Source organism: Eulemur rufifrons, chromosome 3, assembly GCF_041146395.1.
Source record: "Eulemur rufifrons isolate Redbay chromosome 3, OSU_ERuf_1, whole genome shotgun sequence".
NCBI classification, from domain to species: domain Eukaryota; kingdom Metazoa; phylum Chordata; class Mammalia; order Primates; family Lemuridae; genus Eulemur; species Eulemur rufifrons.
This window is the reverse complement of record NC_090985.1, coordinates 77,409,201-77,437,178: the sequence shown is the minus strand read 5'-3', so window position 1 is coordinate 77,437,178 and position 27,978 is coordinate 77,409,201. Positions and strand designations below refer to the sequence as shown.

General features: G+C 35.0%; 1 protein-coding gene across 3 annotated transcripts in view; it reads left to right on the top strand.

Moving 5' to 3' along the window:
- The window catches only part of PKIA (cAMP-dependent protein kinase inhibitor alpha), an 86,003-nt gene that overhangs the window by 35,169 nt on the left and 22,856 nt on the right, over nt 1–27,978 (top strand). For 2 of the 3 annotated variants that reach the window (XM_069466333.1, XM_069466334.1), the window contains exon 2: nt 20,624–20,753. The exons of the other annotated variant lie outside the window; for it this stretch is intronic. The gene's annotated coding sequence lies outside the window, so the exon portion shown is untranslated. The remainder of the gene's footprint in view (nt 1–20,623; nt 20,754–27,978) is intronic. 3 annotated transcript variants of the gene reach the window in all.

Sequence of the window (27,978 nt, the reverse complement as noted above, 5' to 3'; positions counted from 1 at the left end):
ACAGAACAATGAGTTGAAATGAAGAACCCTGTACAGCCTGTTAGACAAAATTATCAGGATATTCTTAAAGGTCCATATCTACAGACCAAACTGTCAGGATATTCTTAAAGTGGTCATATCTAAACAGCCATATTTAAAGTAATTGTTAGTTCATCATCATGCCCCAACAAGACTATAAGGTTGCTTAGCAACAGAATTAGGCACCCTTAACAGGAACATGCATGGGAACATAGGGGGAAAAATAATTGACACCTTAAAAAGGCAAGTTTTTGAACTAATTCTTAGTGAAAAGACAACATATCATGTGGAGAATGAGTTTTTTAACCTAAGGATTGTTCTCTGAGCTTTATTTCATAGCTAAACATGAACAGCTATGTTCTGTCTATTCTATTCCATAGAATAGACAGAACAATGGCACTTTCAGTCTTTACGTAATTTAGGGCACTTAAAAAATTATTTATCAAAGTTAGCTCAACAATACATAATATCTCTATTCTTTCCCATTAATTATCTTTAAAACCTTTAGAGATATATAAAAAAAGGAAGATTCTTACAAAAATAAGTAAATACTACAGAATATTTGATTAATTACAAGGGTTCTATTTTGATGTCATCACATATAATTAGACTATCAAATAAACTCAAAAATTGTTCTCTTTTTAGTTTGAATAACATAATTTCATACATAAACACATACATTATCTATTGCTCTAACTCCCATTAGCAATTAAAAAAACAAAGAGCCTACAAAGCACTATCTCTTTAAGAGTACCTACTGGATTGACTATTTTTTGACTGGTTTGACTGAATGGGCTGACTTTACACTGTGATACCCATGCAGGCACCATCTTGTTTCTTTTAATAATAATGGATCATGTGGGCTTTCTTAATGTAATGCATAAACATCCAAAAAATTCAATAAAAGAGTAAGCTCAGGGTCCTGGCTGTGGAGGCAGAGAGCTCTAACTCTGATCCTAGTCCTGTCTCTGGCTTTGATAAGTCACTTAACCACTGCAGACCTCATATTCCACATCTATGAAACGAGACTTCCAAGGTCTTTTCCATATTGAATACTTTTGAGTCAACATCCATCAACTCTAAGTAGTGCCATCATTTTTTTTTTCTCATGGAGGAGTTGGCTGTTTTATTGAATTGGCTATTTGGCCCCTGACTCTATGTAAATATTAGAAATAGCAGGCCTGTTCACCAATATCATGTGAGTATCAGGAATGAAGATTTCATTACTGTCTTCTTTATGGCTTTTCTTTGTGTCTGATTATATTTTGCAGTGCTAATTTTTAGTCCCTGAAAGCTGAAAACACGTGGGTGCAGATGTGATATTCTGCAGCCCTTTATATCAAGCCACTCTGTTTTAGAACAACTGGATTTTTTAAACAGTCTTTAGAAGAGGATTAAATAAGCACATCTGTTTTCCTTTCCTTGAGAAGTTTTATAACATCACCAAAAGGTCATCCTTAAACAGTCAGACAAGATCAACAACAAAATCTTGGAAAGCAGCCAGTGCACCAAAAAAACAAACCCAGTGGACTGTTTTCAAATGTTACATTTAAATAGGCAGCAGAACACGGGGTGGGGAGGAGGGGAAAGAAATACTTTGTAGAGTTAGCAAAGAAATAGCCTGAAGAGATATGCCCATGACATTGGACTGTTGGGAACCAACATCAGCAAACAAAACTGGTGCCCAGCCATTGATAAAGAGTGCATTTGTAAAGATGTGGAAACAAGTCTAACATCATGAGTCAGAAAAGTAGAACCATGGGCCATACCCATAGCTGGGTTCTTCATATCATTTTTAATACAAAGAGAAATTGGTGGGAATATTTTAATGGCAAAAAAGTGGAAAAGTGTTGTTTTTTAACCCCACTAGTTGCTGCCAGGCCAACTCTTTGTGTAACTCAGGATGTAACCTTAAAGTCCTGACAGCTAAATATGGAGAAGACACTTTTCTCTTCCACCCAAATACCACTTCCTCTATTAAGGATTTTAAAGGAAGAGAAAAGTTTTAATGGAGAACATATTAGAGGAAAACCACAGATATTTAAATCTAGGAACTTAATATTCACCTAAGAAGCAAGTAGGCTTAGGAAAAGAGCAAGCTATAGAAATCATTGATGAAGCCTTTGCACTTTCAGTTGAAGTTTGAAAATTATGATTAGAAATAGAGAATTCTGTGCAATTTGTATTTTATCCATGATTTAAGGAAGTGGTTTACCAGAAGAAGCTTACCAGGATGAAAAATAACCTTCTGGGAATGTGGATGCCACTAATACATCAACAGTGGTATAAAGCAGAGACTTTTCTTTTTGCAGCAAAGGATTTTACCACCTTTCTAAGAGAGGCTTTTGTGATTGAAGCCAAAATCAGATTATAGTTGTGTGTGTATATATATATATATATCTAATATAAATTTTAGACTATGGAATACATCAAGATATACTTAGGAAAAGTCAGTAAATTACACATCACATATTGCAGTAGTAAATGTTACATTCTTCTCAATAATTTTATAGTTTCTTTTTTCTGGTGTTGTTTTTTTTTTTTTTTTTTTTGGTCTTTTTTGTGCTTTGTTTCTTTTTTCTATTTTTATTTTTGTTGTTTTGTTTTTATTTCTACTGTGGTGTTTTAAAGAGCCTAGTTAAAAAAAAATTCAAATTGGAGAAATGAGAAATTTAGAGTAAGAAGAACCAGATTTCTACAATCTAGTTTCTGATGTGCAAAGTGGGCAGGACTACAAAATGGTGCATGACTGAGGCCAATGGAAACCTGTGTTCCTTGAAATGTTTGAATCATAGTATACATTCTGTAATATGCAGAACTACAAAGCACTTATATGTTATGCTTTTCAGGCAAACTTTCACAAAGAAGTAGCAGTCACCCTCAGAATCTTCTTTTCTAACTAATTAGGCCCTAGGCAAAACTATGATGTTTGCTGAAGTTTCATCAAGCTCCACTTTCTGAGTTTCTTTTTCCTTTGAGTCTATTAATTACTTGATCCTCTCTCTTACCTAATACCCTCTGCAGAAATCTTATGCCCTCAAGTTCTCTTCCCTCCTCCACAACATCAAAACTTGCTTTTGCATCATTCAAGCTGGGGTAAAAATGACTAAGATCTTAAAGTACAGATATTTGAATTTCAATGGGAAGGAAATATTTAGGCTCTTTAGCGATCATGTTCTCAGACAAAGGGATGAGAGTCTGCCAAGTGTCAGTAGGTGGGAAGACATTTTTAGGCAGCAGAACATTTCTGCTTCTCCCAAATTATAAGACTAGTCCTGTAAGCCATATAGTTGGAGAAAAATAGTTGTACAAAACGCTCAAGATATCAGAAAACAAAAACAGAAATCTCTTCTTTTTAGTTCTTAAATAGAATGTAGGTTTATTAAAGAGAACATTAAAATTGCTCCCTGTTTTCTGAGCCCAAATCAGACAACAGCAAAAGGAGTTAGATAAAGTGGACTTGGTGTCGATGAATGGCAAGGAAAATTCGATGTAGAATTATAAAAGGAAAGGGAATGTTAAGAAGGGGTGTGTGTGTGTGTGTGTGTGTGTGTGTGATGTGTACTTGTCTAGAAACCACTTGGTCATCTAGGAAAAGACAGTTAAACCCGCTAAAGTTATAAATGCACTGAGAAGAAACTATAACATCAACATCATTTTATAGCTAAACTGGGTCATATTCAGGGATGAATCAATAGCAATTACTTACTTGAAAGTTCTCCCAAGGCTATATTTTTTTTTATGGCACTGGTAGGCAAAGAGGTTTGTTCTGAAATGATGCAAACATGTAATACTATCAGTTAAGAATTTTAGCAGTAGTTGAAAAAAAATATGATAGAAAGCTCAGTTTGTTTTGTCTCATATATAAATTTTAAAAAGTGAAAAAAACTCTGACTTTTATTATTTTATGTTTAGCAGTTATATAAATGAAAACAAACTGATCTTACTACCCATTATGTTTATTCAGTTACCAGAAGAACATTTGCTTTGAAAATGACTTCTGAATATGGATGCATTTTTCTTTTAACAGAATCAGACAGCAAAAGAAAACTCCCTTGTTATTTACATGGGCTATTATTTAGTAGTTCTAGATCATTTTACATGGAAAGTATGAAATTAATGTTCTAACATTGTTTGCTATTATTTTTTAACAAAAATGGGATTCTTTTTTTCTTATCAGATGTTCTGTTCTTTCTTAAGAAGCCAGGAAAAAAAGCATTTACTGATTCTAAGCAAGTCAGCTCCTTGATTTGCCTGATGATTATGAATTATGAATACAAGCTTTCTCTACACTACAGTAGCTGTTAATCAAAAAAAGACTGGCTCTAACATATTCTACAAACAAAGAAAAATGTGCCAGGACATAGTCAGCAATCCTTTTTAATTTTTGAGATTTAACACTTTGCATAAATTTTACATTTCTCATGAATAATTTTTACCGTGGAAAATTTAAAACTGTAGAGATATTATAGTAGGCTTCACATATCTCCATATCTTATATTGATAACATTTCAATTTGAACACTAAATTTGTGTTGTTCCATAAACTGGGAGAGAATTGCTTTAATAACAAGCAGAAGAAGCTGGCAGGAACAATAGATTTGCCACCCTGTGGTTTCTGTTGTTTGTGAGCCTAATTACTCTCAGCCAATTAAGGACAACACATCACAAAATTTTCCTGAATACTAATTAATTCACTCTAATTTCACTAGTTTTGCTACTGACAAAGTTTCCACGAATTCTATATGTGAATATCTTACCCTACTCAACCTTTTTTTTTTCTCTCAGCTTTCCTCATATTCAGAAAGCCCATCTCAGTAGCTTTGGAGTCAGATAATACTTGTTCTAATTAGGCAAAAAGCAAGCAAGAATGAGTGGAATGATAATTAGAATAACTACTATATACAAGCCATATTTTGAGGTTATTGAAACACAGAAGGAGGTAGAAATAATAAGAGCTAGTTTTAGAAAAGCTGTAACATATATAAAGAGCTCCAAATAGTACTACAGGTAATTTTTCAGGAACTTAATGTATATATAATATGCACCCAATGTATGCCCATGGTTAAGAGCAATGAGTAGTAAAGGAGGATCAAATAGTTACATATCTGGACAAATCAGGTTATCAAAACAAAGTAACAATGGCATTGTTAACTCAGTAACATATTAGGCTTTCTTTGTTTATTATGTTACAAGTTATATGAGATTATCTGAGTAAAAGTATTACAATGACTTCAGAATTGTGGGACATGAAGCAAGAAGGAGAACTCAGGGCAGGGAAGGAAATAAGTGAAGAAAAAAGGAAAAAGAAAGTAAAGAGCTGAAAGATTAATTACTTGGCTGTCAGGTGGTAGGGGAGTTTATGTTCTCTTACTTAATATTCATAATGCTCTCATCAGAATATTAACATACCCATTTTATAGACAAGTGACTGAGGCTCTTCAGATGCAGGCTATCTGTCAGGTATTCATGCCTGTGATGGGGACAGTCATGTCAGGAATTTCCATCCCAGTCAAACCTAGTGGAGACACCATTATGGAAGCCCACAGTATTGACCCAAATTTTGACCACATTCAAATGTTGCTTTTCCTTCCCTAGGATGGTAGTCTGTATTTCACGAAGAACTACAGTTCTTTCCCCTGTGACAAGTTTTCTGAGTTATGTGTGCCAAATACATGCTCTGATTGGTTTCAGAGTAGCAAAGACCTGAAATTACATGCAAAATGCTGTGTACAGTTGCTTGTTTGTTTTTATGGAAGGGATGCAGAGCTGTTGTCAGATTCTCAAAACAAAATCAATATTATTAATATCTATATTTTACGTTGAGTCAGATAATGCCTCTTTTGGATCCAAACACTATTTTAATTACTTATAATCTTTCTAATGTCCCTGAAATATCTATTATCTCCTAGGAAACTGAGGCACAGAGAGGTCCAGATAAATGGCAGGGATAGAATTCAAACCCAGTTCTGATTCAGTCTTGAGCCCCACTAATGCTATACTCTGCATTGCCTCTCACTGTAGATAATCAAATGTTCATCATTTCCTTTACCCTAGTTGGGGACCAAGAACATGGGTATGTGAAAGAAACATAGAATCCTTAAGCAAGATCTGAACCAGCACAGATTCGTTTTAACGTAAATGATATAATAATGTTAGTCAGCAGTTACTGAGTATCTGTACTCCGTTAGGAACTGAGGATTTGTAAAAGTTATATCTGACACATATCCTACCTATCCTAGGAAATAGCTAAGGTAATGAAAATATCAACATGATCAGGTACCAGCAATGAAACAGAAAGAGGTTCCTGGGCTGATGGTTGAGTTTTGACCAAGACATTGAAGAGAAAAGGGGCGGGCACTGGTGGGGAGACTGAAAAACTCTTTATAGCAGGAAGGTAGCAGTAGGGTAAGAGGTGTATTGCTCATTTAAGATCGCTGACCCTGATAACCTGAAAGCTGAGGTTTTGGTGAAAACTGAAGGGCAGTTTCCTCGTGTAGTTTGAAAAAAAATAAACCGATATCTATTCATCTTTTCCTGTTTGAACATGATTGGTATGCAGGTGTTGAAATGATGGATCCCAAGTTCTCTTTCAGATCTGAGCTAAATGTCTAGGTGATATTTGCAGAGGCCACGGAGCAGCTTTCCCAATTCCACAGATCCCCACTCCCTTGGTCACCGTTTTACATTCTGCCAAAATAAACAAGCAGCAACAAAAACATAGTTCCTTTTATCTGTAGTTATTATAAGTCTAGGCAAGAAAATCCAATTGAACCCTTTATACCAAGGTATAAATGAAATCTTAATTTATTTGATTCATTCTTCCTGTAAAATCGTACTCATTTCTGTCACACATGATATCACAGAAAGATTTTTGGTAGTATCGTAGTACCAAAGTGATTACCATCTGACTCTATGTTCTCCATTTAAATAAGAATAAATTACACAAATGTTTCCAAAGGAATATTACAATTAATCACCAAAGATAATGTATAATTCTACGTGCACTGCTTTTCACACCAGTTTGACATCATTTTGACTTTGACTATTTATTCATTGTATTTGCAAGTCTTTTGTTAAAACAGCTAGTACAAAAATCATTTCCTGATTGCCACATCTGGAACACTGATTATATTTACATTTCAGAGTCATTAGCCTTTAAAACTACAGCAGAGCCTGGGAACTTGCAGGCAAAACAGTAATTCTTCCTGGCACTTTCATAAAAGGACATTTGTAAATCTGCATTACTGTTTAAAGAAAACTGATTTATTTGTTACTCTAAATGTATACGACATTTTCTTTTAAACTAATCATAAAATGTAAATAAGACTAACTATAAGCTGTCTTTTTTCCCACCAGAACAAATGACAATAACATTTTGTATGAAAAGAAAATGTTTTTTCCTATCCACATTTTGAATCATTGCTCTCCTCTTCTTAGAAAATTGTGATTAAGATGTACTGATATCTCATTGAAATCTTTGACAAAGCCAGCTTTGCTATTCTCTGAGTAATGATTTATCTCACATTGAAATATCTTAAGCATATGTACAATAATAGCTGAAGTGATGAATATTACTAATATTGAGACTTCATTTATCAAGGAGAATACATTAGGAGAGCAGATGAACTGTGAAGGAATAAGCATGGTTTTTAATTGTGGCCTTGATATTTAGACCAATTGGCTGAGAAAAACCAAGAAGAGCATGAGAACAGGTTTCATCCATCTCAAGGAAAAAGAGTATTTGCAGATCACTGAATGTTTAGTAGGCATGTTCTGACAGGAGAGTCTGGAATTTTATCTATGTCATTTAATTTAACCACATCCTTCTCATGATAGATAGTGTTGTCTCTATTGGTAGATAGAAAACAGGCTCAGAAAGATTAAGAAAGTTACCTAATTCTAGTAAATTACAAAATCTAAACTGGTCTAATTCCAGAGAAAATATCTTTCTACCTTATCAGTGTGGGTCTTTATCTCTCTGAGAACTGATGAACTCTGTGAGCCTTCTTGCAGAAAAACGCGTAAATTAAGAACATGAGAGATGGTGTATCAGTACAAATCTCACTAAATGATTGCTGTGGTCGGACTTGCTTCTGCTGGTAGATCTTTTGCAAAATTGCTTCCCTCTGAGATAATAGGCTTTAAATATTTTCTCTGAAGGCATCCCTAAATTATACATATCAGGACACTAGTTTGCTTTAAAGCTAAAGAAAAATGAAAATTTATTTAACTACATTCAGGTACCAGTGTTGTACTATACACTCTACATATATTAAATACCAGGATACAAGCTAAGATGTGAACAAACTGTCCATTACACTATTATTGGTTTCTGATATTGTAAGGTAGATATAATTTAATAATTATAAGAAAAAAAAGAAATGCGACTTCTTACTCCTCAACATCAGGTAGTCAGCCTCCCTCACTACCTTAGGCTAGTTTTTTTCTTCTGTTGCCAATTAGTGCAGAAAGCACATTTTTGTGGCCCTCTCTCACAATCTTCTCTTCTTTCAGTGCATCTCACATAAACCCAGGCCTTTCGACACAGTTTGTGCCTAAGCAGTCTTAGGGTCAGAAGTAACCATATATTTTAATTTTGAACTTCTCAAGTAGGGTCCTTGCAGTCAGTTGAGCACAATGGTTGACACTGATATAAAATCTTCTGAACCCAAACTGCCTACATCCCTAACTAGCTGGGTAGCCTTGGAAAAATCACCTAAACCTTTGAAAAGCCTCAGATTTCTCATTTGGAAAAGGGGATAATAAATGCATCTATCTTATAAGGTTAATGTATAAACTAATGTAGCATGTAGGGAAAGTTACCCTTGGCCCTCTGAAGGTTTGCTAAAAAATCAACTTGCAAAAGGCAGATTAATTAGAGAAAAGGCATATAAGTTTATTTAACATGTATACACAGGAGCCTTCAGAACAAAGACCCAAAGACACAGGGGAAATTATCCATTTTTAAGTCTAGGTTTAATAAAGTATAGACAGCTCTATAGAAATATGATTTCTGCTGCTAATAGACTGAGTGGGGAAACCCAGCAAGGCCTGTTTGTCTGGGTTCTTGACCTCTGCGCATGCATTCCATCCTTCTGGGTGTGGGGCAAGACCTTCTCTGGAATGGGAGTCTTATGAGCTGCAGTCAGACAACGTAGGTCAGATCATTTCTTTATGGCTAGTTTTTACACAGAAAAGTGGAGGGAAAGTTAGAGTAATCTTTTCAGGTTTTATGGCTGGCTTTGGGGAAAGGGATTTCTGGTTTCTGTGACTGGCCTTGAAGAAGAGGGATTGTAGTTTCTATGGCCAGCCTCAGAAAAGAATGGGACTAAGAGACAGGAGGGCAGGAAAAGGTTGGAGAAAAACTTTTGCTTCTGAGGCTGCTTCTGAGACCTTCATTTTGGAGTATTGTCTTCTAAGCCCCAACACACACGTTAAGTATTAGCACAGTGCCTGGTTCTTGTTAGTAATAACTGCTCTCATTATTAATTATCCTCTTTGTTTCCCTATTCTCAGCTCACTGCCTAACATATAGTAGTTTTTCAGTAAATATCTACTTAATTGAATCAGTTCTAAAATTTAAGCAATGCACCAACCAACAACAGAGTACTTCCCACTGAAAGGGACAGTAGACCGAAGCCGATCATCATACTCTCTTTTCCTACTCTAAACCTCTGCTTCAGCCTCCAGTTATAAAATAATATTCCTGAACCCCAAACAATCATGCTACTTTGAAAAGAGCTGAGTTTGCCTAATCTGTCTCAGGATCCCAGGGTCACCAAGCTCATGTTAATGGAGTCTGGTTGGGACTCATGCTGATAATTAGCGAACGAGTTATTTTTTAGCTTTTTGGGATTTTTTAAAATTTATTATCATTAAACCCACACTTCATAGAGGCACAGCTATTTTGTTTTTGTAGGAGACTCAACAGTTAGAATAATGTTTTTAAAAGCAAAAACCACATCTCATTGGCCTGCTTAAAACATTCAAAGGCTATGTATTGCAAAGAGACTAAAACAAACTACTTAGCAAGACTTGCAAGCACCATGTGCTGTGGCCACCTTCGGCATCTCTCCTAGACCCGAACCTGATTCCAGGCACATTTGCCTTTATCCAGCCCTGAGATGCAGCAAGCTTGCAGCTATTTCATGGCATTGCATTTGCTGATCCTTCTGCTTGGATCAGTTTTCCTCTGATCATTTAGGTTTCATTTCCAATGAAACTGCTACTACCTCAGCCAGAGAGACCAGCCTCCTCAGTGCCCATCTTTACCATTACCTGGTTTCATTTCCAAGTTTGTTTACTTTTTTACTCTACCTCCCCCAACACCTAGGGGGTTTGCTTAAGAGCAAGGACTTTGTATGTCTTGTTCACCACTGACTCTTCCAAGGCTTTGAGCAGAGACTGGTGTGTAGTAGATGCTCAGGAAATGTGTGTTGAATAAATGAATGAATATGTAAAGTAACAAAAAAATGGGAAACACTATAACAAGAATATTTCTCTTTTGAAAAAATAGTGTAATGAGAAAAAATATTTCCATTCAATTAAAATCAATCACACATAGTTATTAACATGTGAATTAGTAGTCCAGATGCAATCCAAAATGTTTCATTGTTTTCTGGTACTTTCCAAGTAATTAATTACATTTTGTTCACTTTAAGGCCTATCTGTGAGACATTATTTAACTTGCCTACTCTAAAATTTCAGCATTAACTCAACCAGGGGCATTGCCAATTACTGGTCATATGACCTTCAATAAATTGTAATTAACCTTCCAAGGCCTCAGTTTCCTTATCTGTAATATGGAAGTAATAAAAGATGCATAAGGTTTATGAGGAGGAGAAGCACATTAACATATATTAAGCTCTTAGAATAGTGTCTAGCATATAGCCAACATTATAGAAGTCTTGACAACTGCTACTAGTATTATTATTATGAGAATTCAATGTTGAGAATTATCTTTTACACAGTTGTATATGCTATTGAAGGTAAATGAAATGGATAAAATTTTTAGAAATCAGATTAAAGAAGAGGAGCCAGTAAAATATACCAAGGTAGATGATTATGAAGGTGTAAAGGGATAGAAGCAAAAAAACAAATTTTCTTTGGTTTTTGTTTTCTTTTGTAAAGAAGGGAATAGTCTAGAAATATGAGGACTATCTATCCATTGGCCATGGTGACATGGAGATCACTGATTACCTTCATACGTGAGGTGCAGAGCAGTGGGCAAAGGGGATGGAGTTGGGTAAGCCGGATGAAAGTAAATTATACATAGAAGGACATGAGGAAGTGGAAAAAATATATAAAGATAACAATTTTGAGAAGCTTAGCTGTGAATTAGGTGAAGAAGATATGTGAGGACCAAGGGAGGGTTTCACATTGCATGTATACTTTTTAACATTTTAAGTAGGAATTACTAGTCTAGAATATGTGTGAATTTTGATGGGAATAATTCATAAGGAGTAGGTGGGCTACAGAAGGTGCAGTGCTGTAAAGTCCTTGATAAAATGAGAGCAAGTGGACTACACACCACGTGCAAATGGCCTTTTAGCGTTAACTCTTAAATGGATTTGACGGTGGACCATTTACCGGCTTCTCTTTTCTTAATGAGATCTGAGGCAACACATCAGCTGAGAAAGGGAAGTGGAGAACACAAAGGGAAAATTGAGAAGAGTGGAGGAAGTTTATTTTTTAAAAAAATAGTCCTTAAGTAAAATGAGAAAGAACTTACTGGTGAGCTAGAGCAATACTTTGAGTTTTGAAAGCCCATTTCAGGTTGGTGATCATTACTTTACTGGAATATGAATTTTCCCTGTCACATGATTGTCTCCAAGCTGCCTAGGTATAAGTAATGAAGAGGCAAAAAGGAGTGAGAAAAGACAAGAGAAAATACAATTAATATTTTAAGTTTATGATGTTCCACCTCAGCAGTTATCAAAAAATTCAAAGAAATGAAACATGAGGTTCTAGCTTATTAATTTATCAAAATCAACAATTATGTATCATAATATCTTATGTTGACAAAGTTCTTCACAATCTCATTTGCTTTGATCACTTGATAAGTAATTTGGCAATGTTTAGTAAGACAAAAGTGTTCATAGCTTTTTACACATTAATTTTCATGCTGGAAATTTACTCAAATAATTTATATTTAGAAAAATATTATATAAATAAAGTTGTTCATTGTCCTGTCATTTATGATAACCAAAAATTGGAATAAATTTTAGTGGTCAGCAATAGGAAAATAATTTAGTAAAGCAGATTTTATGCACTTAGTAGGAAATTGCACAGTCATTAAAATTGTCATTACAAGACTATGAGCAAAACAGAATAATGCTTAATGAAGAAAGCTGATTTCAAAATTGTCTACCTTGTGACAACTATGTAAACATATGGATATTTATTAAAAACTAAACCAAAATGAAACCTTAAAAGCTCCGTAACAGTAATGGCAATTTTTCTTTTTGTTTCAAAATATTTTTAATATGGTGCTCTTTATAATTTTGCTTTTTAAGAGGCATGTTAAAGGAGTTTTTTCCCTACCTCCTTTTTAAAGACTTTCTGATTAATATACCATGTAACATGTAATACTTTCAAATAAATTTAACAATTCTGTTATCAGGGAGGATTAGACTTATTTCACAGTTCATACTTCCAAATTATCTGGTAGAAAAAGACCATATGCAGTTGTAAGTGCTTTTTAAAAAATCATTTCAAGATTTTTTTTTTTTGGCTGTATTTTTCCTGGAGTGGAGATTAAGCAAACTGCCTAAAATTGCTAGCCACTATTTTCCATTATTTTCATTTTTATTCATTTATCTTACCCTTTACAAAACAGTTACAAGTGATCTACAGGTATATCTGCCAATTTCTTAAGTTCCCTACTATGCACGTTATGAAACTGTGCTGATATGAACACATCTAACATTTTAAGAACTCTTCAGTTATTGAACTATAACTTGGCCTTCTATTATAAGGATTTTATTTAAGTGTAAAATTTGGACTCACTTCTAGAAGGCTTTTTATTTCTTAGTTCAAAACTGAGAGATTCTTAATACTCAGCCATAGGATGAACAATCATTTGCAGTGTTAGAATCTCCTAAATTATTGGTTAATGGATACCTGGAAGGACTCTTGACATTTCTCAGAAGATAAGTGTCTCAGTGTCTCAGTTTCTCTCTCTCTCTCTCTTTCTCACACACACACACACACACACACACACCCCTAAAATAATTAGAGTTGTTTTGAGAATTGTCCGATATAATATTTATAGATTTGTTTTTTTATGGAGCCAGGTACAAAGCAGGCATTCAATATATGGCCAGTGATTTTATCACTTTTTAAATTATTATTGAGGTCTTGGTTTTTCCTGAGTCTGGAAGTCCCCATAGGAAATGCAATTTCTCATAAATTGAGTAACACCTGTTATGAGCAGTTAATTGAGCTCATTATTCAAAGAGGCAGATGAGTTTTTTGCCTTTTGTGTTTGCCTTACATAGATGTTCAATAAAGATTAATTAATAAATAAATGAATGAATGATTAAATGCCACTTTTTGAGAAGGTAGAACCAATTGACATGGTAGAAGAGTCCTACCAATGAGAAAAGAGTCCTACCAATGAGAAAACTGTCCATTTAAAAAAAATGGTCAGGTCCAGCCTTGGAAGAATTGCTCCATTTTAAAAACACAAAGGAAAAATATGTTGAATAACATATTTTAATTATTTTTAAAAGTTAAGCACAAAATTTCCTGATGATTTCCATATTTGGTATCAATAAAAATAATGTGAAATAAGTCATGGAGAATGTTGAGCAACAAATACATAGTCCAAATTTGTGGAGCATGTCTGAGTTGGCTAATAAAATGTAAGATGGTGAGTGACCTTTGAGTAGCAAAAGGCAGAGAGAGAAATGGCCTTTTCTACATTCTATTGCACGTTTGGGTGGAACGTTTCATAAGTCTGGCTACAAGGCTATACGTCGTATGGCTTTTAGGCAACTACTGTAACACAGATTTCCCCTGGGGAGATCAGATTTTGCCATGGAAGGGATTTTTAAAAGTAATACACTTTTCAGTATCATTGGCAACCATGAGCACTAACAAAGTGAGCCTCCAATTTAAATTGATGAACATGTCATCCTATAGCATCATTTCCTTGTGAGTTTTTGGGAAAAAGTGGGTAGGAAAGGTATAAAATTAAAGGTTTTATAGACTGAAATAACCACACATCACATTTAAAACATAAAATACACTAGCTAAAGTTATTACAGTATGTTGCATTAATATTTCACCGTACATTAGACATTGCCTACAATCAATGTTTATGATAATCGCTGCCCTCTGAAGTGGAATCATGCCCACGGCAACCATTAATCACACAAAAGATTAAACACTGAGAAGAAATTCAGCATTTAAAGACAGTTTGCTTTGATTTATTCCGTGGGTTCTTCCAAAAAGTTGATACTAAGAATTATTACTTATTGAATTGAAGTTGCCATCCCTTTTAGAGTCATTTAGTTTTTTTCTTCAACATAAATATGAGTGAGATAAAGAAAATTTAAATGTTCAACAGAGAATACAAAACCATAATCATAAAATAAGAAAACACTTGACTTTTTTAATAGATTTTATTTAGGACAGTTTTAATTTTTTTTTTTTTTTTTTTTTTTTTTTTTTTTTTTTTTTTTTTTTTTGTTGAGACAGAGTCTCACTTTGTTGCCCAGGCTAGAGTGAGTGCCGTGGCGTCAGCCTAGCTCACAGCAACCTCAGACTCCTCGGCTTAAGCGATCCTACTGCCTCAGCCTCCCGAGTAGCTGGGACTACAGGCATGCGCCACTATGCCCGGCTAATTTTTTCTATATAGATTTTTAGTTGTCCATATAATGTCTTTCTATTTTTAGTAGAGACGGGGTCTCGCTCAGGCTGGTCTCGAACTCCTGACCTTGAGCAATCCACCCGCCTCGGCCTCCCAGAGTGCTAGGATTACAGGCGTGAGCCACCGCGCCCGGCCTAGGACAGTTTTAATTTTTCAGAAAAATTGAGAAGATAGTACAGAGATTTCCCATAAACACTATACTTCTTCTCCTCTATTATTAACAACTTCTATTAGTATGTTATGTTTGTTATAATTAATGAACAAATATCAATTATAATTAACCAAAGTCCATATTTTAGTCAGATTTCCTAGGTTTTCACCTAAATTTTTTGTGTATTTCAGGATTCCATCAGGATATTACATTATATTCAGTTGTCATGTCTTTTCAGGCTTCTCTTGCTTGTAACAATTTCTTATACTTTTCCTATTTTTGAAGACCTAGACAGTTTTGAATGATATTGGTCAGGGGTTTTGTAGGATGCCCCACTGTTGGAATCTGTCTGATGCTTTTCCCAACATTGGGAATGTATGTTTTAAGGAGGAAGACCACTGAAGTAAGGGACCATTTTGTCACATCACATCAAGGGAACATACTATCAACATGACTTATGACTGCTGATGTCAGCCTTGATTACCTGGCTGAGGTAGTGGTTGTCAGGTTTTTCTTTCCATACTGTACTGTGGAAGGAAGTCACTTGGCTTAGCCAACAACTAAGAAGTAGGAAGCTATGCTCCCTGTCCTTAGGGTAGAGTAGCTACATAAGCCATTTGAAATTTTTCTGCACTGGAGACTTTTGTATTTTCCCCCCATTTATGTTTTTTTTATTTAATCACTTATTTATATCAGTGAGAACTCATGGATTTTTATCTTATACTTTGGGTTATATACCCCTTTATTTATTTTGTTGCTCAAATTGTTCCACCTAAACCATTATTAACTCTTTCAGTTGGCTCTTGTACTACTTTGACAAGACTCAATCAATGTGGGTTTATTCTTTTAATCACTTCCTTAATTTCTGACACTACAAGATGGTCTAGGTTCATCTTTTATATTGTTTTGTCCCCATCCTAGAATTATCATTTCTCTAGAAAGTTCTTGTTCCTTTTATTGGAGAATGGTATTAGACAAAAAGATCTGAAGGCTGGATGTGCTCATTGCTACTGGGGTGTCATTGTTTCTAGGTCTTCTCAGCTGTCTGAGCAAAGAGATATATGTATGTGTAGTAACAATGTATAAATACATAGCTATAAATATTTCTATATGTAGCCATGTGTCTATATTAAGCTAAGCATGAGTTTATATTGAGGTCTCCAACTCTAATCCATTGCCTCATGAATCATTGTAGCTTTATTCCCTTGCTCATCTATAAATTTCAACTCCATTTGACTTTTAAAAATGTGACAATCAAATCGCAATAACTTTGTTAACCCTTGGGAAGCCATATTGTCTGGCAGATTAATTCCTAAAGGGCATGGTGCATATCGTCAACCTTTAGTTTACAGCCAGCAGAACTTTTTAACATCAATAAATGTCCAGACTTCTGATTCTGACAAGATAGAGTAGTCCCATTTCTCCTAGGTCTTCTCACTTACAACTAAAACCCCTGAAGTCGACACAATAAACAAACACCAGAGACGCTGAAAAGTGAAAATTAGAAGGCAGACTTACTAAGGACGTTGAAACTGGAGAAATGACATGGCAATGAGTTCCCTATTTCTTTATTGCCTCCCATATATCTCAAACAGGACATTATAGGCACCTCCAATTTATAACCACTAACAGACACAGACACAAAAAGCTCCAAGAAAAACCTATTCTTCCCAGTCAAAGCATAAGGAAAGGGGTTGCTAACAACAGAAAACCTTTTGGACAAAACATATACTACATCGGCCAAACAGTAATGGGAAAATTGCACCCATCCCCTATGCCTTTGGTTTCAGTAGGAACAAGTAAGGAGTTGATCTTCCACACCACCCTACTCCTGCCTTTCACAAACAGACAGCACTCTGTTTCAGTGTGGTTCAGTGGTAAGGTGAGCATCCATGCCCACCCATCAGGAAGGAGGCACAAGGAGGTGGTGCCAGACAGGGCTAGTTACCACTGGGCTCCCCCCATAAAGTCATGGGGTGCAATGGGGAGCCTAGCCTCCACCTATGCTTGACAATAATATCAGGATGTTGTAAGTTGCAGCTAGCAGGCACTCCACTTCCCCCCAAACCTGGTATCAATGAGGCCTAGTGGGGATATGAGCCTCTACCCATACCTAACGTCAACATGATGGAATTAATGGTGTGGAGAAAGACAGTTGACACTTCACTTCCCCTCCCCTGGTGTCAGGGGGCCTATTAGGGAGCTGAGCTTCCACTCCCATGTAAAGGCAATGACATGATATGAGTGGTCCCATTTTCTTTGGGAAGGTGTCAGCAAGCCCAAAGGGAGAGCTAAACTTCTACCTCATCTCTCTGCAGTAAGGTAATGTGAGTCAGGGCCCCACTTGCTGGTGTGGTGTCAGCATGGCCCAGTGGAAAGCTGTACACTCTCATCCAGTCAGCCCTCTTGCTTCACCTTAACTTAGGAGAACTTCCTGCTAAAAAATAATAAGACAAAATAGGACCCAGAGTCATATAACACTCATACTGTTCAGAGTGCAATTGAAAATTACTCATCATACCAAGAACTAGGAAATCACAAAATGATGATAAAACACAGCATAAACTGACACTGAAAAAAATCAGATGCTGAAATTGTCTGACAAGGATTTTAAATAAGCAATCATATACATGTTTCACAGACAATTATTTATTTCTTGAAGTAAATGAAAAAATAGAAAGTATAAGCAATGAAATAGAAGTTATAAAAAAAAGTGGAAATGATAGAACTGAAAAATACAATGACTAAAATAAAAACCGCATTAGACAGGCTTAGGAGTACGGTGGAGATGACAAAGTGTAGGATCAGTGACCTTGAGGACAGATCAATAGAATTTACTAATCTGAAAAACAGAGAGAAAAACAGACTTGTTGAGGGAGTGAAGTGAAGAGGATCTCAGCAACCTGAGGAATGATAAAAAGATCTAGCATCCATATCATCAAAGTCCCAGAATGAGAAGAGAAAATAAGTGAGGCTGAAAAAGTATTTGAAGAAATAAGGACTTAACAGTTTCCAAATTGGGAAAAAAATATATTATCTACAGATTCAAGAACCTGAGCAATCCTCAAATAGGATAAACAGAAAGATAGCCATGCCAAGACACATCATAATTAAACTTCTGAAAAATAAAGAAAAAGGAAAAATGTCTGCAAAGCAGACAGAGAGAAACAATGCATTAACTTACATAGAGAAAGACCAAATCAAATGACAATAGATTTCTGACCTGAAGTTAGGGAGGCTAGAAGTATTGGTGTAACATTTTTCAAGTACTGAAAGAAAAGAACTCCCAGTCATAAATTTTATATCCAATTTGTTGTTTGACTTATATTAATGGACTACAAACTAATCTTTCTGTATCTAAGATTGCAATCACCCTTCTCCAACAATCCATCCCAATATTTCTAAAGTGACTTTCTAAAACAAATGCTTGATCATGTTATACAAATTAACTTTTCTCTCCTCCTCTAACTTCAATTTTCCAGTTAAAATCATTCAGTGGCTTCCCGTCTTCCTTAGGAATGGATCCCACATCCTTACCACACATATATGAACCATTCATTGTCCGGCTGTTACCATCCTTCCCATTGTCTTCTTTCTTGACACTCCTCTGAGCACTCTTTACACAAGTTATATATGAAACTCATTTCTGTTCTGTTCCTTAACCATTCTTTTTCTTTCCACTATTAATTTTTCTTTTTGCCTCAAGTATTTACCCCTCTTTCACATTATATATCCATCTCCAGAACTGCCTTCTAGAGGAAGGCCTGCTAATATTCTCCTCTTACTACTGGCCCACAGCATGAATTAAGGTACTGTCTGTGTCCACTCATAGCATTCTGTGATAATTTGTACTGTAATTATGAATTTACTTGCCTGGATGCCCCAATAGAGTAAATTCTAAATGGTAAGATAATGATTTTAATAATGGTTACACTGGTGTCTAGCTTATTCCCTGACATATAGTGTTCAGTAAATGTTTGTTGAATGAATGAGTAAATGAATAGCCCACATGAAATGTTAATTTTTTTCCTCTTTTTTTTTTTTTTTTTTTAACTAGAACTCTATCAAAGACACTGACAGTTTTCCATGGGATTAGGGACTTATGACCCTTGATTTGATTTAATAGAGGAAATTATTACTGACACATCAGTACTTAAATACCTCAAACGAAAACCATCAACCCAGAAATGTAAGGTTATCCATGTGGACTTACAGGCCAATCATTAATACCCCACTGCCACTGTATCAAATATCCCATCCACCTCTTCCTAGAACTCATCATTCCAGTGCACACTGACAGAATTGTGCCACCACCTGAAAATATCTACTTTAGGGCAGGCCAGAACTGTGCACAAGTTAATGTGTCTGGGTGTAGCTTTCAACCAATTAGAATGGGGATTTGGGATATAAGTACTTCAGCTTTCTCACTCACTGACAGGGATGGCTCTGAGATATGTTATGCAGTGTCTCACAGAACTCCTCTGAAGGGCTAACAACAGTTCCCCACAGAAGTAACCTGTTCAGGAATGTGGCTCCATTGGCTTTCTTCCATGCCTCTATTCTCAATTCCCACTCTACTCCTGAGTTTCCTGAAATCACCTCCCAGGAACAACTTGCGTTCACAGTCTTATCTCAGGCCCTGCTTCTGGGGGACTCAACCAAAGACAATCCTAAACCATTTCTAGTCTAACAGTTCGGTCCTCCTTATAGGGCCATCACTGGTACCGGTTCCAAAGGATGGCTCATATGTGTCATCTTCCCATATCCTAATATTTTCAAACAGATGGAAAAGAACAGGACCATAACGAGTGAAATAATTTCTATGAGAGTGGCCAAGAAGTTAAGGGAAGGAGAGATGGTGTCACTTGTTTTCCATTAATGTTGACATGGAATTTATGGACAGATGGTCTGCAACAGATATGTCTATAATTTGAGGAGACTGCTCTCTTAGTCACTCAGAAAACTGCTATTATTGTTTTAAAATCATAACCTCAGAACTTCATTGCTTCATTTGCTTCTTTTTACCCTAACGTCCTTCTTTCTAAATGACTGACTAGCAGTCAACAGATGGATTGTCTCCCCGCCACCCCATCACAAAAAGAGCTACACACACTCAAAGACTTTTGTGAGTGACAAAGCTTGAAAAGACATTAAGGAGCTTGGTAAAATATCCTTCAAGTCTCTTTGTTTAGTTTATGAATAATTAAGTTTAGTCAAATTAATTTCCTGAAGATCTTAAGTGAAGACTAAAGAAAAATCTAGGTGACGCCTGAGAAACCAATGTGAATTTTAAAGAAAAAGACTTAGAAAATGTGCCCTTTTTGCCCTCACTTTGTGCCTTAATTAATAAAGGGTAAGTGGGCCTTTTTTGAAGTCTTTGCTTGGCTTGAAGGCCAAAATGCAACCTGTACTCTGGTCCTGTGTTTACTTTGTGAGACTTCAAACTTATAAACCATGAAATGCTCTTAAGTTATTTTACTGTTTAGAAGACATATGCTTGAACATTTACTTAAAACTTTTAAAAGTTTAATCTATGTATACAGATAATTTCCCTTTCTCTTGCCATCTCTATTTCAGTTTCCTGATTTTCTGAGAAGGCCTGGTTTCCCCCAAAGAAGCAATTTCTGGTAGAAATCTGAGCGTCGTCTCTAATAAAAAAGAAATCCAGTATAGCCAATGAATTAAGGACAAGAAGGTTTCCAATCAGGTAGGAACACTAAATCTCATTCAATCAACTTAAATTATGTATGCTGATAACTGAATATAAGACTATGTGAAAAAAGATGGGAATATAATCTACCCTACTAGGAAGCTGTTCACAATTCCCTTAGAGGCTGTGGTATTTGTAAGACAATTCCTGGGAGGGAAACGAATACAATAACAGCATGATGCCTTTTTCCATTTTTAGCTCATTGTTACTAAGTACACTTAGTGATCTCCAGGCCTGTGGTTTAATCCCAAGAGGTTAGGTATGTGGAGCTACAGATTAACCCTTTTGATATTTTCTTTTAAGACAAATCATTTTCATAGTTTGTCACCATGACTCTCTGGTTGCTTATTAAAATTAAGGGCCATGATGGAATCAAGTCTTCTAAGTGAGGTATAGCCCCAGTTTGTGGGTTGAGGAAGTCAGCTTGGTTCTTGTTGGAACACATCTGGTCTTGGCCTTGGCACAATCAAAATAAGTACACATAGGTAGTTGGAGGGGAAGCAAATGGGGCATGTGAAAGAGGGGCTCTGTTTTCATTTATTTATGCATGTCAGAATCCCATTGACAATTTTCTTTACATTGCAATCTGAGATTAAACTTGAGGCCAAGGGACATTCCATTTTTTGGTAAGACAAGCAAAAGACAGTAGTAACATCAAAATGAGGGTCTAGTCTTCTCATCTACAATATACTCAGTGTTTAGCACAGCACTTGATCCCTAAATGGTACTCAGAATGAAGACACATGTTGAATGACAGATGAATGAATAAATGAAGAAAAGTTAATATGACAGTAAAGGTATTTGTCTCTGCATTGCCTTCTGTGTTAAATTCTGTAGTCTCAGGATCCAGCACTGTAACTGGCACATGGAATGCTCAGAGCAATAGAATTTGTTGAATGAATGAATGAACCCCCATGATTCTAAGGATAATTTTAAGACCAACACAGATCCCATATTTGCCAAGGTCTGTGAGAGAAGTATCCATGACATGAAAGCCTGGATCTCAGACTGCTGATGTAGCTGACTATTTAGTTTTGAGACTGATTTCTAATAATCTTCATATTATCTTTTACATTTAGGCATAGTACCTTCATTAGACTTACTATTCAATGTCTTGAGAAGGGGTAGAAAATCGTTCTGATAAGCTTCAGAACATTTTTTGTTTTTTTAGAAAACATTTATAATAGACACATACTAATTGTACATATTTATGGGGTACAATGTAACGTGTCAATGCATGTATACATTGACAAATCAGGGTAATTAGCATATCTACCACTCTAAACATTTATCACTTCTTTGTGGTGATAAAATTCAAAATTCTCTCTTCTAGCTATCTTGAAATATATAATACATCATTATTAGCTATACTCATCACAAAATGTATTTGCTAGAACATTTTTATAATGACACAGTTAAGGGCAATTTCAGAATTACTAGCTGCTAAAATTGTTATTTATACTTTTCCACGGGTAGTACAGTCATAGTACTGCAGCAGCTATTTTTCTGTATTGTGCTGTTGCTATCTTCTGCATTCCCAAAGGAAAACAAAAGCCATTTCATTAAACAATGAAATGTAAAATTTATCATAATCCAGTTATCACAAAACCAAAACACACACACACACACACACACACACTCGCAAATGTAAAGGTGAATTAATGATCTAAAATAGCACCCTGGAACTTATTTCAAAATAAGAGGAAATTTATGCATATTTGATTATTTTATTCTTTTTATCAGTGATATTCAGATATGCTTACAATAATAATTCTGAGTTGCTAGAAGGGGTATTAACTGTGTACCATTTTTGTATTTGTATGTATTTTATCAATAACCTATGAGATTGCCTCCCACACCCCGTTCTTTTTCTGCATTCTCTTGGGAACAGGAGATGTAGCTATCAGTTGTTTTTAAAATTTCTAGACAGCCAAAGGAATAGTGTCACTTAAATAAAGACAGAAAATTGTCCCAAAGTAGGAGACTTCATTATGGAACATAATGTCCTCATACGAACAAGGAAGAATTTCATAGCTGAAAGGTCTCTAAGTACAAAAGATTTATAAATAAAAATATATGTTTTTTGGAATGAATCCTCATCTGCATAATTAATGTCTATTTTTGCCATCTAGAAGATTTTTACTTCAAAAATATTAATATATATTTGATACATGTAAAATAATATATGCAAATCTATATGAGTTATGAAATATAATAAAATAAACTCCTGCAAACACACCACCAAAACTAGGAACTAGAGTCAACACTGCCGAATCTTTCTTTGTACTCTCCCCTGGTTCTGCCTTTGTGCTGTCTCCAAAAAAGTAACTCTGCACTTGGTTTTGCATTCAACATTCACTTAAGATTTATGTATTTTTTTTTTTTTACTATACATATGACTTTGCTTGTTTTTGAGTCTTATAAAATTGGCATGCTTTATATAATCTTCTGTGCTTGCTTTTTTTTACTCAACATTGGGCTTCTAAGGTTTATCCATTTTGTTTTAGCTAGTGCTTGTTCATTTTTATCACTATATGATATCATGTTATATAAACATAAAAATTTATTTATTATCCTGTTGGTAATATTTGAGTTATTTTGGATCTGTTGGGAATAGTACTACCTGAACATTTATTTTAATGTCTCGTGGTACACATGTGCAAGATTTATCGCAACATATGTAACTAAGAGTAGAATTGCTAGATCATTGGTAATTTGAATATTAATCTTTAGAAGATAATGACAAAATGTTTTCCAATGGTAATGAATTAAGTTGCAGTCCTATTTCTCTACAGCCTTTCTAGTTAGATTGACCAATCCAGTTGGTATAAAAATTTCAGTTTTTCTTTGTGTTGGTTTGCTAGGGCCACCATAACAAAATACCACAGGCTTTGCGGTTTAAACAACAGAAATTTATTTTTACACAGTTTTGGAGGCTAGAAGTCAAGGTAGGTGTTAGCTGATTTAGTTTCTCCTGAGGACACTGTCCTTGACTTTCAGACGGCTGCCTTCCTAGTGTCCTGTCATGGTCCTTTCTCTGTGTGCACGCATCCCTGGTGTCTCTTCTTCTTATAGGAACTCCAGTCACATTGAATTAGGGCCCCACACTTATGACCTTATTTAACATAAGTTACCTCTTTAAAGGTCCTATCTCCAGTCACATTGGGTGCTGATGCTTTAACATGTGGATTTGGGGGGCGGGGGGGACACAGTTAAGCCCATAATAGTTTTTATTTGTGTTTCTCTCATTACCATGGACTGAAAATCTTTTCATTTTTTTAATAGTCCCTATGTTTCCTATCCTGAGAAATTACAGAAAACATCTTTTGTTCATTTTTCTCTTCCTCTTTTTCATATTTATTTCTCAATGTTTTTTAAATATAATCAAATTAATAGTCCTATATCAGCTGTATATAATACAAATAACTTTTCCCAGGTTTTGCTTGTCTTCTCATTTTTTTTACTAGTCTCTTATGATAAATAGCATATCCTAATTTTAATGAAATCAAATTTGTCTTTTATGTTAGTGCTTTTTTGTCTTATTTAAAATCCCCTTTCCTAGTTTGATATCATTAGATATCATTGTAAATTTTCTTCTAGAAGTTCTAGTGTATTTTTATTTATTTTCTATTCAAACCATTAATCCTTTTATAACTGATTTGCATGTGTGATCCAATTTCTCTTTTTCCTTGTGAATAATTACGTTTTTCAGGACCATTTATTAAATAATCCATCTTTATCTCCGTAATCTGCAGTGACTTCTCTGTGATTTACCAGATTTCCAAATATGTTATGGTCAATTTCTGAGCTCTTTATTTTGTTCCCTGAGTCTGTTTGACTACCCTGAAATAATACCATTCTGTCTTAAGTAATAAAGCTTTATAATGACTTTCATATCTGATGAGCAAATCCTTCTACATTAACATTCTCTAAGAATGTCTAAGCTATTCTTGACCATTTGCCTGTTCATATACATCCAGAATTAGCAGTTCCATAAAAACCTCTGTTAAGTATTTTGATTGAAATTATATATAATATGTAAATGAAGTTGAGGAGCATTTATATCATTATGGTGAGTCTTTCCATCCATAAACAAGGTGTATCCCTCCATTTATTTAAGACTTCTTTAATATCTTTCAATATAGTTTTCTCCATAAATGTCTTGCATATTTTTATTTATGTTTATTTGTAGGTAACTTTTTTCCTATTTTAAATGACTCTTAAGTTCTCTCTTTGATGGCTGGTTTATAGAAACGCAATAGTTTTTTGTATCTTGAGCTTATAGCTACCATCTTGCTAAGATTACTTTTTAATAAGAGTGATTTTTCTCAGCAAAGAGGAGTAAATGTAGAAGTTTTTAAAATGTTATAGGTCAGCTCTATTTCACAGAACTTTCTGTGATAATGGGAATGTTCTCAGTGCTAACATTGTAGCCATTAGACACATGCTTTTTAAAAAATATTTAGATGCAAATTAAATAAAATTCAATAAAATTTAAATTTCAGTCTCTAAGTCACACTAGCCCACATTTTAAGTGCACCATAGCCACATGTGGCTAATGGATAGACTCCACAGCTCTAGATTGTTAGACTATCGAGCTATGCAGTCTCAGGATTTTGTCTTTGACAGTAGCATAGTGAGATTGTTTGATAACAATTATTCTATCATGAAAAATAAAAGTTACTTAATCCAGTCAGTTCTAATTTTTTAAAAAATAATCCAACATTGCTACTCATGAATTTCTTAAATCATGTTTATATTATACCTAAACTACTTCTTCAAGTAAATATTCACTTGGAGTAAGGTTCATTGTCCTAAAATGGCACGTACCAAAGTGTCAAGAGGTCTCCTTTTTCCTGATATGTTGTGATTGGATGAAGAAGCTCTTGGTTTTTTGCCTTATCTTGTCTTTACTTTATTATAATTGGATGTTAATCTGTATCAGTCTTCATATTCAGAAATTCATATTCAAAATTATCTATTAGGCTATAATGGTTGTCTTTATTTCATTAAGCTAATATAATAGTTTATGGGTACAGTTCTGATTGTTTTCTCCTAAAATTTCATATGAGTTCATGGAAAATGCATCTCTTACATTTCTCCCCTCTTAAAAGCTCTTCCTGTAATTTAATCCTCATGAGATTTATTTCTCCTAACTTTAATTACTTAGAATTCTGTAAAACATTTAAGATATCACTGACAAGCCCTTTCTTTCAGGCATCTTATAGATGATTGAAAGATGTTTAAGACAGTGTATTACAGTAAAAAATAATACTTAGTAATCAGAAAACCTGAGTCCTAGACTTTACCCATAAAAACGAACTATGTGAGTTCACGTAAGTCATTTTATATGTAAGCTTTATTTGATTCTTAAATTGTTTTGATCATTTATAAAATTTTGTTTCAAATATGACAAGTTTCAAACCTATAAAGGTTTTGAAATCTATTAAAAATATACAAAGAATCAGATATTTTCCCTTTTCTCCCCCTGAATTTGATATTAACCTGTAATCATACTTCTATGTCTAAGCATTGTGTACTTGTTTCTTAAAGGGACATTTTTATATAATATGGTATACTACCTAAATTCTTAATTCTCTTTTCACAATGTTTACATTCCCCATGACACTATAATCAATCACTTATGATAGAAAATTATTCTCTTTTGTGTTTACTAAAGTTGTTTTTAGAATATCAAATTTTAGGTTATCATTAATACAAGGAACTTTGGCAAATGAGCTTTTGTAATGTCCAACAACAATGCTTTGTTTCATTGGTTTTTAGGACACCATGCTCTCGTATTTTCTTCCTTTATCACTTGACATTCCTTCCTGGTCTCCTGTAGTGATGCCTCCATCCCTCAATGTCTAATGTTAGAGTACTCTAAAGCTCATTCCTGGCCCTCTTCAGTTTTCTGTCTACACTCACTACTTGTGAGTTTTATTCCAGTCCCATTGCTTCAATAGGCAGATGACTGACTCCCAAATTCATACTTCTAGCCCTGACCACTCACCCAAACTCCAGACTCATAACTCCAGTTTCCCACTAAATAGCTCCACTCTATGCATTATAGACCTTTCAAAGTTATCAGATTAAACTAAATATTTTACTTTTATCCATCACTTTCACTCCAGGATTTTCCTAGCTCTAAAACTCACCCATTTGCTCAGGCCAAAAACTTTGGATTCATACTTAAACTCTCACTTTCCCACAATTCCCAGATCTAATCTGTCAGAAATTCTTGCCAGCTATAACGTCAAAGTCTATACTGAATCCCTCTACCTCTCACCATCTTCACGCTACTCCACGCCATCATTGCTTTCCTCACCAAATGCAGCACAGGATCTCCCTCCTTCCTCTCTTGCCCAATCCTTGTAGTTTGTAACCAGCACAACAGCCAGAATAATCTTCCCAAGAAACTTAAACCAGTTAACGTCATTGTGCAAAACTCTGGTTCCCATTGCTCTTAGAATAAAAATTAAACTGCTTTTTACTGTCTCCTGCCTTACTCTCCAAACTCCTTTACCACTATTCCCCATCACTCGTTCACCTCCAGGATTTTTCTTTCCCTAAAAAGCTTTTCCAGCATCAGTATCTTTGCACTTGCTATTCTCTAAAGCCTGGAAGATCTGTAAGATTCCTCCAAGCAAGATCTCAGAAATCATTTATATTTCACTTTTTAGAGGCATTTCATAGAAGAGATTTTGCAAAAGACAGATACATTTTAGTTTGGAGGCTATTCACACATCTAGCAATTTGCAGGTTTATTAAATAACAAATATAAACCGATAGGGCTAAAATAAAAGAATTATAGTTTGTGGAACCTATGTGTTTTAAACAGTGAACTTTGAGGAATTGTACACATGTGAGTTACACCAAGGTTTCAATATTTAATGCATAAGAATCACCTGCGGTGAGTTCCAGATACCCATTACTACCCACAGAAATTCTGAACAGGAAATCAGCACAAAGCCAAGGGATCTGCCTATTGGCAAGTACCTCGGGTGATTCTGTTGCAAATGGTTTTTAGGCAACTCTTTGAGAGACACCAATGTGATATATTGTATAGATATAAGAGAGACTAAACATTGGCTGGTGCAAAGCACCAATGGTATGCAATTGAGGATCAACAGATGATGTAAAACCTAAATGACAAAAGAGGAAAGGGATCTAATAAGGGCCACTATGGACAATATCCCAAGCACTCTTTTATAAAAATGAA